At 42.1% G+C, this 12,380-nt stretch overlaps 1 protein-coding gene across 1 annotated transcript in view; it reads right to left on the minus strand.

The window, feature by feature from the left end:
- The window catches only part of LOC104913502 (mitotic spindle assembly checkpoint protein MAD1-like), a 61,263-nt gene that overhangs the window by 47,701 nt on the left and 1,182 nt on the right, over positions 1-12,380 (minus strand). Inside the window, exon 2 of the mRNA XM_031555878.1 lies at positions 10,496-10,640. The gene's annotated coding sequence lies outside the window, so the exon portion shown is untranslated. The remainder of the gene's footprint in view (positions 1-10,495; positions 10,641-12,380) is intronic.

The following is a 12,380-nucleotide window of genomic DNA, read 5'->3' on the forward strand; positions in this document are numbered from 1 at the left end:
GATTTACTCACTGAATGAACTGGAGGCAGAAAAACCCTCCCGAGCACACAGGGCCAGAGGTTCCCCAGTGCCCTGCTGACAGAGAGCAGGGGAATGCATGGGGCTGCAGGGGAGGCCAGCACTGCTCCTGCTCACTTCATGCTAAAGGTCAAAAACTCCCTCAAGCTGTGTTCTTATTTTTAAACAACAACCTGGAGCGCGGATCACAAGCAGTTTTTCCCCCCAGCACCACACTCCAACAAATGCTATCTTAATAAACATCTCCACTTTAGAGGAGGATAAAAGGTATTTTGATTTGATTTTGCTACATTTCCCGAGATTGCTTTTTTCTTTCTGCATTTTTGTTCCTGGCCGTTCCATCGTGGCGGCCCTTGTGGAGGGATAATGCAATAATTGCCCTCACAAGGTCAGCTTCCCAATAACTTCACAAATGGCATTTCCCTACAACAAAACATGCATGAATTTTCTTTCTTTTTTTTTTTTAATTTTTTTCAAGCCTGAAAGTTGGTCTCCAAAGAAAGAACACTATCAAGGGAAAATTAGATTTTTTTTTTTTAAGCCAGAAAGTGTTTCCTTATCTGTAAAACTGAACATAATATTTACATAGAAGAACAACTGTTCACATGCAAAAGAGAAGATTTCTGCAGCTTACGTCACCGTCTGGGGAAAAAGAAAATAGTAAAAGCATAAATCCAACAGGGGAGGAGTTACTCTGGGACACGTGCTAATTCAGACGTGGGACTGTTGGGAGAACTGCACAGGAAGGAATTGCTGGCTCATTGTGCCCATGTCCCGTAGAAGCACACAGCACTCACAGAACAAAGCATTACTTCACAACTGTGCTTACCTTCAATTTAATCACGTGCTCGGTGCACAGAACTGGGCTTCCCAGCAGCTCAGGCCATCGCTGTGGTGGAAAGCACAGAATGCACAAAGCCATTCAAACACGGCTCTGGCTCTGCTTTCCTACACGTAAGAGCTGCCTGAACTCCCCAAGGGACTGTAGGACCTTCATATATATAACTCTGTAAATCATAAGGCTCAATCAAAATAGATCTCCTCTTCCTGACAGAAGAAAGCCCAACATCAACGTTCTATGGAGAGCTCATCTTCTCCCATCTCACATGCCTAGATGTCCCACACAACAGTGAAAGAAAAATGGCAGATCTCCCATTTATCAAGAAGCTTGTAATATAATAATCTCACAGCATCAGAATTCATTAACTGAAACTAGACCAATCCTTCACTCTTATTACAATTTCTATTAAAGAATGTTGTCTCCATCTAAAATTCTACTCCAGCCGATGTGCTCATAAAATAGGGAACAGTTCATTTCTCCTCACTGCAACAAATCATGGGTCAAAGACCATTTCCACAATACTTGGAAGAAAAAAAAAAACCTCATTCAACTTCTAATATATTCATCAATTTAAGCAACGCTTGACCTGAGATGATGTGAACACGCACTGAACAAAATAGTTAGCACTGCATGATGCTCTGCCAGAAGCAATCCGAAGCTCCTTCATTCCCCAGACAGTCCTTCGGGTTTATAGATTTTGGGTCTTCATTTGCAAGGGCACTCAGAGTGACTGGTGTCTGAGTAGTGCAGCTGTGCCTACCAGAGGCTCACATCACACGCTGCAATAAGCTACTGTGCAATTACTTAATTATCTCTCTCCCTCCTATCCCTTAAAAAAATCCACAGCGATTCAACTTGAAGCAAGCCCAGTTAATCCAGTTCTATGGCTGAGAATTAAAATAGAGAGAAGTCAGGGATTCAAAGTTCCTGTGGCAATACCACCCCTCTAAGAGGCACAGATATTAATGCCCTCAAACCGTAAGTATTTTAGGAACAAAGAAGTGCTGAAAGCCCTTTCCATGCAGCTTATCCGAGCTCGTAATTCAGTGGCAGATGTTCAGAAGTCCTAAGTCACTGCCCCCGTCCTTGCATGCTGCCTATGCCACCTCTTGTTGCCAGGAGCAGAGAAGTTTGTTCTGCCCAACACCCCTCAGCATTAAGTCCCTCACTGCACACATCCATCTTCCCTCTCGCTTTTCTGCCATATCCTTCATAATTCAGGGCTGAGAAGCAAAGGAATAAACGTTACAGCACACGCATCAAGGGAACTATAACTTTGAATTACCTGACCTTGGTGAGTTTAAATTCTCCGCCATAACATTGGATTAACCTAATTTCATTTTATTGAATATTTTACCTTTAGAAGTCGCACCGCCCGTTCTTTCAGAGAAATATGAGATCTGAAGGTCAAATAAATTCTTTTATGGGCATATTTCTAATTTTCATAGTCTAACCTCTTAGCTTCGAGCACTGATATCTCGTGCTGTCGGGACAAAGCACAAACCAGTCACTATTCTGGCAGAAAGGCAGAAAATGTATTATTGCTTTATGTATATATGTATGTATGTGTGTGTGTGTGTGTGTGTGTGTATATTCAAAAACGCCCCAAGCTAGCACATAACTTTTAATTTTGCTGTATATTCTGAATTGTTATAGTGCTAAAAAGTAGAAAGCCTCTAAATGCCTTGCTTACATAGAAATTGTCAGACATAAGAACAGAGTCTGTCCTCGTGTCTTCACTGCCAAAAGCACCTGATATAAAGGTAGCAATGACCTCTGTATTCTTCTAACTACACGGTTCATCAGATCCACAAAAAAGCAAAAAAAAAAAAAAAAAAAGAAAAAAAGAATTCTGGTCACTGAATATATTGCTAAGAATTGACAGTGCCCAAGCCCTGCTCTAACAAACCACACCTATGGCTCTGCAACCCACGCATTACAAAGAGATAGAATGCCCAGAGTCAGTTAAATGGGAAGACTGTCCACTCTTAGTGAAGAATGAGGCCAGTGCCAGATGATGAGCAGAACCCACTTGAGAGGATGCAGTGGAGAACACAGCATCACAGGTGAGCCAGCTTGATCATTTCAGACTCACTCAGCAGACACGGGCCCAAAAAGAGAAGGTAAGCCAGAAACAAAGGGAACCTCATAGGCTTTAAAAGCCATTCTGGGGCAGGATTAGCACATGATAACTCAACAACTCTGCTACTTTCCTATTAACTGAATAAAATGAGTGTTAAATATGTGGTCATATCTAACAAAGTAACGGAGCCAATGAAAAAGTACACAGCAAAAAAGCAAGCACTGGGCTGGGAGCTGTGCATTCCTCCTCTTTCTGAAATCTATAAATCTCTTCTGTTTTAACTTCCTTCCAAATGTGTTTAGCAAACTTCTTTAAAACTATCACAGACAACTTCTTCTCCAAAGGCATCGATCTCAGCTCTCTTTATTCATTCCTTGCAGCAAGATTCTGCAGTCGTATTAGCAAGCGGTGTTAGCAGGTCCCTGGAACAGACTGTTTCAAAGGAAAAGGGTTTGTGCTCACTTCATTCTGTAAGACAATTTCCATTTGCTTAATATAGTCATGATATTTTAGTGAGGTAATTATACTCTTAGCTATCAGTAACAATTAAACCCTTCTCAGACTAAGGTTGCTTAATAAAGGTCTCAAAATAAATAACACATTCCAAACACAATATTTTTAAATGTCAAGCATGCAAATAAGATCTTGTAATGAATATAACTAAGCATCAAGTACAAATCAGCACTAAGTTGGGCTGTGATTGTACAGAACTCTACTAAAATTGCCTCTGGAGTTACTGTGGAATGCTGATCACTGTGCCAGAAAGGCAGCACAGGCACTGTAGATGAAACCATTTCATTAAATATTATTATGGTTTAAGGGGATAGCAAGGGAGAAGCCATCGGTGCTGCAGTGTTTCCATAGCTGCAGAGCAGGGCTGGTCAAGGCTACAGTCAGGCTGACAACCGATATCTGTTCATTTGTATTTTGTGTAGCAATTTCCAGGAAAACCAGGTTCCTCTGCAGCCAGACCACTCAGTTATAAGCTAAGTAACACCCAGAAGCAGCTAAATTACAGGGTATAGACAAAGGAGGAAAGGAAAAAAAAACCATCACTCTCAATTTCAGACCTAGATAGACTTGAAATGAGGTCAAAAGATCCTAGAAAGCTGTTGCATTTGGAAGGGGACATCACAGTCTAAAGGTTCTTACAGTGCAGACAGCAAGATAAAATAGAATGGTGAAGTAAACGAACACAGACATTAAAGAAACAGAAAGGCAAAGAGTGGTTAGAATAAGTGTTTGCAGAATCTCCTTGTGGAGCATCCACTGAAGGCAGGAAGCAGCAGAGCAAATCATCTCTGACACAGCTACGTGTGGAGCCAGCTGCCCGAGCTCCAGAAGGTGGTTAGGTGGATTAGGACTGAAATTGGGCACAGGACGCCCACATTTCTGCCTTCTGCTTCTTATCTCAGCAGCGCCCTTTCCATACTTAGTAACTCTTGGCTTAGAAACGCCTTGCCATGTTCTCTGTCAAATCCCAACGTGACACAGCTAAGCAGAACAGAATGTCAGGATCTCAAAGCACAAACTGCTCCTGGTTTGTGCTCATCACGTGGCCTCCATCCCCGCAGGGCACCATGTCTGTAAGCTGTGAAACACCTGGATAATGCCCAACGAGAGTTTTCAGAGCAGGATTTTTCAGCTGAATGAATTTATAGTCTGCAAGGGCCCATCAGCAGAAATCAATTAACCCAGAGTGAGGGTTAGACCAACCCCAACCACGGACCATCTCAGCAAGGATAACAGACAACCCTCCAATTCAGAGCACTGCAGGAACCAGGACAGCTTGCTTTCACTTCAGATGAACTTACCCAAAATACTCATAGCAGGTTTGGATTTTACAGGAGACAGAAATCCCTCATATTAAACTCAGATCTCTCCTTCCCACGTCACATTGACACAAGGCTGTCAGAGACCATCAAAAGCAAACACACCACTTGGTATTTCCTCAACTTCACCAGAAGCCAAAGACCCTGAATCTCACTGTCTCATCACAAAAGTGCATGCCTCATAACACAGCTCCAGACACTCTTGAATAAACCATGAGCACAAAGCCAAATGGCTCCAGCTAACAGGGGAGGAGATTTTTCATAAAAGCCTCTGCTTCATCTGGCCTGTTAGCCCTCATTCTCAGGAAAAAAAGAAGAAAGAATCCTACAGAAGAGCAGTCTCAATTAAAATTCATGATGTTACTGGATACTAAAAATTACAATTCAGCAGAGACCCCATTCAGACCCCTCTTACACTGCAGACAGCAATTACCTCTTTTTCTCCCATCCCACACCAACTAATGATCTTCTCTCCCCTTGCTATCATTCCCACCCCATAACAACTAATCACCTTTTTTTCAGAAACTATTTAACTGATTAATATAATCAAATTGAAGGGTACGGTTCTCAATTTAAAGGGCTATTGAGTCCCTTGCAAACACAAGGCCTGTCCTGTCTCTCCCCTTCTCACAGATATGCAAGATGATCTAAAAGGTAATACCTCACCCAACAAAATTTGCCTTGCAGAACCACAGAAGAGGGAGCAGTGGAATTGCTTCAGAATGTATTTATTTCCAGGTACTAAAAAGAAGACAGCTTTCATGGTTTTATAAAAAACGAGGGAAGGAGAGACAAGGTGAGCAGAGGGTTGGCACAGGCTGGGCTGACAGCAGATAGCAATCATGTGGGGGCTGGCAGCACAGCTGGGGATGCATTGGTAATGGAACTGCTTAAATGATACACTTGGGGAAGAGGGGAAGAGGCATCACATCCTATCAGCCAGGGAAGGGCATTTGGTACTGCCTGCAGCATGGGGAGCAGCCGTGAGCCCACCCGTGTGCCATGGGTGCAGATCCCAAATGAAGGCTGCTGCAAGGCTTCTCTTTGCCTGCTTCATTGTTACCAGGTGCAGCATTTAAGGATAAATGCATATCCCACAAAAAAGATTAATTCATCTCCCGCTCCAAACTCCCTGCATCTTTCCTTGCACTTTCAGATCACTGACCTCCCACTAAAAAACAACGACACGGGGCCCAGTATGACAGAGAAACCAGCAACATTCATTTAAATCTTTACTGATTACAAAACAAAGCAGATGGCAAATCAAGTCATGAACTCTGCATCTGCCATGCTTAATGAACAGTTTAATTACCTTAGTCCCATTTCTGATGCATCTCTGCCATTCTCAGCTCTATCACATTGACTCCTGCAAAGATATCTCCAGGAACATGTGGTGTGTGAACAGTCAGCCGGAGTTGGTTAATCAATACATATTTAATCTCCAGCTTTTATGGTGATGGCCTGAAGTATGGCTCAACTGAAACAGATTTCCTATCAGATCACATGAATGGGTTGAAAGCTCAGAAAACAAAATGGGATTTCTCAGCCTCTTCTGTGGGCAGTGGAGCACTTGCAGGCAGACAAATACAGCAAAACAACAGCACACGCAGTCAGATTCATTCATGTGCTGCACTGTGCTTCACATGAGAGTGCTGGAAGCAATTAGGAACAGCATACATTCACAAAGCCTACAACCTGAAAAGCAAACTGGACTCATTTGGGATAAGTTACAAGGAGTCACTGAAACTGTGCTCCACATTTTGAGTTCCACTGTGTGCAGACAGGCAAGAGCTTCCCTTGAAGGACCAGGCACCTGCTGCAAGCAAGCAGGAGATTTGGTCCCAGGTCAAACACACTGCACGTGCCTGGGGTTCTTCTTGCTCTGTAGCCTAACGTGGTTATGTCCAACCCACTTTGTGCACAGAAGATAAAGCTAAGAATAAGAATAAATAACTGACTGCACACACACAAGAGAGGAGTGACACGGCTGAACCTTCACAGCAGTTAAGTAACAAATTCAGATTGGGATTGATCAGTGACCTGCTGGAAAGCACATGAGAGGAAGAGGTAATGGCCCTCCAGAGATCCACGCAAATCAACTTTCTACCCTTCACATCAGAAGGTTTGGGAATCCCTTTGCATGCCTTCACCGCTTTTTACCAGCTTTCCTTCTGCTGCACAAGGTCCATTTGTGACCCTGAAAGCTGTCTTCTGGGAACAAACACACCAGGCTCAATGAGCAGCTTGACCTCAGACAAGAATTTTCTGAAGGGGTTTTTCATCTCAGGATTGCTCCACGTCATAGGAAACTACCCAACGGATTCAAATTGTAGTCATTTAATAGCAACATTGATTACTTTTAATAGCTTACATCAGAAAGACCACGAGTTGAGCAGAAAGCTCCCTGAAAAGAGAAATACTCACAAGCTCAAATCAAATACAGAACTGTGGATAAACACAATACACAAAGCCAATATAGCAGCAGATCAAACAGGAAAAAAGGATAGGGATAGACCTGGTCCTTCCCCAGTGCTTCACATCTCCCACTATCGCTGTGTTGGACCGACATTGTGTAAAGATTTCTCTAAAACTGAGCAAAACCAAAGCAAAAAGACAGCACAACAGACAGCAAATCCAGCCAGGTGGACGTCTAGCAGGGTGAGTGAATACATCCCATCAAACATTAATTTCTTTTTCATTACCCTAAGTGAGCAGACTGACACTCTAGGAAATGCCTTCAAGCCATCAGCGTCTGAAAACCTCTCAGGTGTCCAAGCCTAGACTCTCATCTCACTGAAAACACATCTATCAGAAAGCTTCAAGCACTGCCCCGATCTACAAGATACACATGAGAAAGTGATCAACAAACACGCTCTAAACAGCAGTTTGTCAATAGTAATAACCAGGATGCACGTCCTGCCCCACTCCACTGTCAGAGGTAGAATTAATCAGGCTAGATCACTGAACAAGCATGTCAAAGGCTGGAGAATTCGAGACAGTCAGGGAAGAAAGAGTTGTAAAGCCTCACAGAAGTACGCTAGATTGACAACTGTGCCTATTCCAAACAGTAAACCAAGTGGAAATGCCCGAGAAAGGTCAAGAAAGCCCAAAAGAAGCAAATGAGGCAAGGAAGCAAGCAATGGAGGGAGAAGTTAAATGCGCCGAAATGAAAATATAAGAGCAACCAAGTAAAAGAGTCTGTGGCAAGTAGAAAATGAACCAGACTGAACAAGACGGGCAATCCACTAAAGTCAGAAAATATTGCTTGAATCTGGAGACAAAATTCAATAGCCATAAAATCTGAGAAGGAATCAGATCAGCAAAGCAAATGTCATCTGAAGAGAGAATGTTTATAACTAAAATATTAGGTATTGCTGTTATCAAATGAAGAACAGCTTATCGTTTTCTATTGATCTTTTAAAATGCATTCAAGACCTTGACTTCCAGATTACAATTTGATCCCAGAGAACAGATAGCTGTTGCTGGATTAAAACTTGCACTGTTAAATGTGTCTGAAGTCTTTCAATCCTTATTTGCACAGAACACAGGAGCACACTCACTGCCCTACCAGAGGGTCAAACATACACAAATGCAAAAACCACAGTATCAGAAGCAATAGTGATTCAATCATATATATAATAGTCTCTCCCAAATTAGATTTTCACGGTCCTATTTAACAAGACAAAGACTCAATTGAGAGAGCTCATCTTTTCCATTCTCCATTTACGTAGTCAGAAGCACACTGTACTACTGATGCCACTAATTAGATGATTAAATACCATTCTAGGTGATATGCTTTCAATGTAAAATAATTATTTTTAACAGGCAGTATATTTGCTCAATCTCATTTTAAATCAGAATATCGTACTTTTTTAATTAAATGAAATTCCTTCTTCTGATTTTGCATGAGAGAGCAACCAGTGGGAGAAGCAGTGCCAAGAGGAGATTGCCAAAGTACCAGAATGCACGTATTCCTTCACAAAGGATCCTAGCATTCCCTGGATGGAATATAAATTTTCAGAGAACAGCAAAGTCTTTATTCCTTTAAAGCAGGGCAGTGGAGGAATCACTCAGCATACTGAAAACTTTCACTGACAAAATACGAGTTTATTTGCAGTGGTTTGATCAAGGACATTTCCAACTTTTCCTCTATTTCTCCCCACGAGTGGGGCGAAGGGGATAGCAAACAAATTAAGGGCTCTATAGTACTGTATTGGAGTCCAATCCATTACACGACAAAGTATTATCGTGTTTTTGTCCAGTAATTAAAGTAATGATAGCAAAGTTATTTTGTATTCACTGAGAAAACAGATTTCTGATGATTACTGGAAATAAGTTAGCAAAGGGATTAGTTCAGGAGCCCATCTGAGAAACTCCCTTTAGATCTGAGCAGCCCAGGCCACACTGCACAGCTGAAAAGGCTGTAAAGGCTTTCTATCAGGTTCAGCATTCACCTGTGTCACAACCAGCCACACCATTATCAAACTAGAACAACATGGAGGGTCAGCTGCTGTTGAGATGAAACACCTTTTCTATTTCTACTGAGAAGGTTTTGCCCAACCACCGACTTCAGTGCCTGCCTTGGTGCAAAGGCAAAACTGCTGTCCTCTTCTTGCTTACGAGACTCTTCATGGCACCACATTCTGCAGTCAGAAGTGGTGAAAAAATATCCTCCTGTCAAACAGTTCCTTCCTGCTCCTAGAGGCCTTGTTTACCATCCACCACAGACTCCTTGGCTCGACGCTAACACAGAATTAAACAGAACGGAGCGCAGAGCAAATAAAATCAAACAAAATGCTTTACTCGACACTGAAAATTAAAGCCTAAAGCACTACCAACAGACGAGCTCCTTTTCTGCTTGCTCAGACACTCCCACAGCCAGCACCTTCCTCCCCATGCATGACGACGTGTCTGGCTTCTTCTCTCACCCCAACTTCTCCAGTCTGACCTTATGCACACACATAGGCTTACCTACGTGAGCAGTTTGATGATATCAGGCAGACTGCTTTAGATGAGTGAAGTTTTGTAAGAAATATTATTGAAACTGAAGTCTATATCATTCTTACTAGAAAGAATTATTATTCCCGTTGGGGAAAGAGCTCCCTCGGAATTTAATATAACATTTTTCAATGCTCTACAGACTTGAAAATTATGGTATAGAATTTCATCAGGGAAGCACACTCGATATAGGATAATGCAGACTTTTTGAATATCCTATAGAAAGAATCTTAAAATGTATTTTCAATTTGCTGGTCTAGTGCCTGCCATTATATCTGAACAGACTTTCAGCGTTAGAGGAAGGCGATTCTCTTACTCTGTAAATTGTTTTTCCACAGGAACAACTGACAAGGTGCAGTCATTTCGTTCTCTTTAGGAAAGGAGGTGAGGCAGCGAAAGCCTTTATAAATTCCCCTCAGCAGCTCAAAACACTCTGGAGACAACATGATTCAATTCCCTGCCCTCGCACAAATGTCATGCCTGAGACTAAGCCACAGACTGCCAACAGAGCAGGAGCCCAGATGGAGGAGCACACTAACAAAGCCTTACAATGTTCTCGTACTTTTATCCCACCGCAGCCCTGAAGACAAGTTTCACGTCACTTTTACAGCATCTGCTACTCAAAGTCCCCAGAGTAACTTAGCAGTACGGGAGCGAACAGAGAAGAAACACCTGGAGGAAAGAATAAGGACACGCTTCTACAGACGTCATCCGGACCCTCACCTTGGTGAGCAGCAGCACACGTTTCTGCAGACGCCTGACCAGGGCCTCGTGCTGCTCGCGCTTCTTCTTCTCATCCAAGAGCTGGCTCTGAACCTGTAGAACTTCCTCCTGCAGCTGCTGTCGGGCCTTCTCCACTATTCGGGCACTAGGGAAGAAAACACAGGCTAGTGAAACCCTGACCATTGCCTCTTAATCAGAGACCAGAAAGACCAGAGAGAAGCACCACACAGCAGTAGGACACCGGGGCTGCTGCCATGCCCTGCTACAGCTGCACTGCTGGAATCATTAGGAGTAGCTGCAGCCTCCTTATCAGCTTTTCTCAGAAAAAGATAGGAGAGAACCATGCCAGTGTCGGCCTTCTTGTTCAGCATAAGAGATTACTGGAACCTCACATATACCAGGCAATTAATTAATTGCGTATCCATCTCAGTTTGAGATAACAGCTCATCTTCAACAAACAACGCAAGATCTTGGTTCCTACTACACCTTTTGCTTTTTTTTTTCCCCCTCTCGTAACAAAGTAAAAGCAAAATGGAGGTTTATTATGATCTGCTTTGAGAGAAAAATAATATTCATCTTGTAATTATAGCCACCACCTGCACTCGCTCTTTCCAGCAACCTACGTTGAAAGATAAATGTCTTCTGAGGCAGTTAGCACTCAGTTTGCAATGCGGACATGACCCTCAATTAAACCAGAAGAGCTTGGCTCCCCATCATTTTAAGGCACTGCTTAGATAAATCTCAAAGAGAACACTGCCTTAAAAGACTCTCAGCTTAAATTAAGACCATCTTGAACTGCCAGGTCACTGAATTGTACCAGGGAAATTTATGTTGGAATTCAATAAAATCCCCAAGCAGCTATTTTGTAACCTCAAAACTCCTCTCCTTGAAGACAAACGTGCATAATAAAACACTAGGTGAATAAGGAAAACATGCAAGACTCCAGTTCAATTTGGACCCATTCAGAAATGGACTGTGGAAATCGACTCTTCCTTGCTGTATTCTAGTGGGAAAGTTTAACAATGCTAAAGCTGCATTTGAAAATGGATAATTTAATTAGCAAGGTACCATTACATCCTTGGTTCTGCTTTAATTGGTCAATTAAAAAGAGAATCTGTGCCCACAAACATTATCTCCAGCAATGGAACATGAGGCAACAGCATGCACTTGATACTCCTTACCCATCACAACTCAGCAGACACCTCAAGTTCAATCTTGTGGATACTCAGTGGAAATATCAGCCTTGATCTTGTTCAACAGTGCAAGAATTCCACAGGCTAATAGAGATAATTAATTGTTGACATATTCTATAGAATAAATCTATATTTAAAAGTTTCTAAGAAGTCAAAATCTAAAGATGACAAACAGATTGAGTCCTCATTTTGTGTACACTGGATAAAACTATGTGCTAGAATTAAGATGCCAAACGTCACAAGCACATATAAGTAGCTTAGGCAGTAACACACAGAAGGTTAAAGTGCTGAGCAAAATGGGTTAACATCATGCTGACATTCAGAAAGAAAAGTGAGACACAGGATGGGTTTCCTTCTTGAAATAGCAAATAATGTTTGAAGTTCAGAACTCATGGATAGCTCAGGCATTCAGTGACATTACTCTCAAACTGGCTTGGAAAAGAATTGCTTAAATATGTTAGGAAAATTAAGCAAAGGGAAACAAATGGGCAATTCCCTCAGCTATGGCATGGCACTTGGAAAGAACACCATCTTGTGTTTATATTTCAGGCTGAGCTAAATGTGATGTTAATGTAGATAGAATTTAAATGCCAGAGATGTCTGAAAGCAGTGACAATACTTAAACTCTCTGAACTGACTCTGCTACCATAGGCTTCCTTAATATGAGAAGTGTGAAATTCAGCTTCCTTACA

This window comes from Meleagris gallopavo, chromosome 16, assembly GCF_000146605.3.
Source record: "Meleagris gallopavo isolate NT-WF06-2002-E0010 breed Aviagen turkey brand Nicholas breeding stock chromosome 16, Turkey_5.1, whole genome shotgun sequence".
Lineage (NCBI taxonomy): Eukaryota > Metazoa > Chordata > Aves > Galliformes > Phasianidae > Meleagris > Meleagris gallopavo.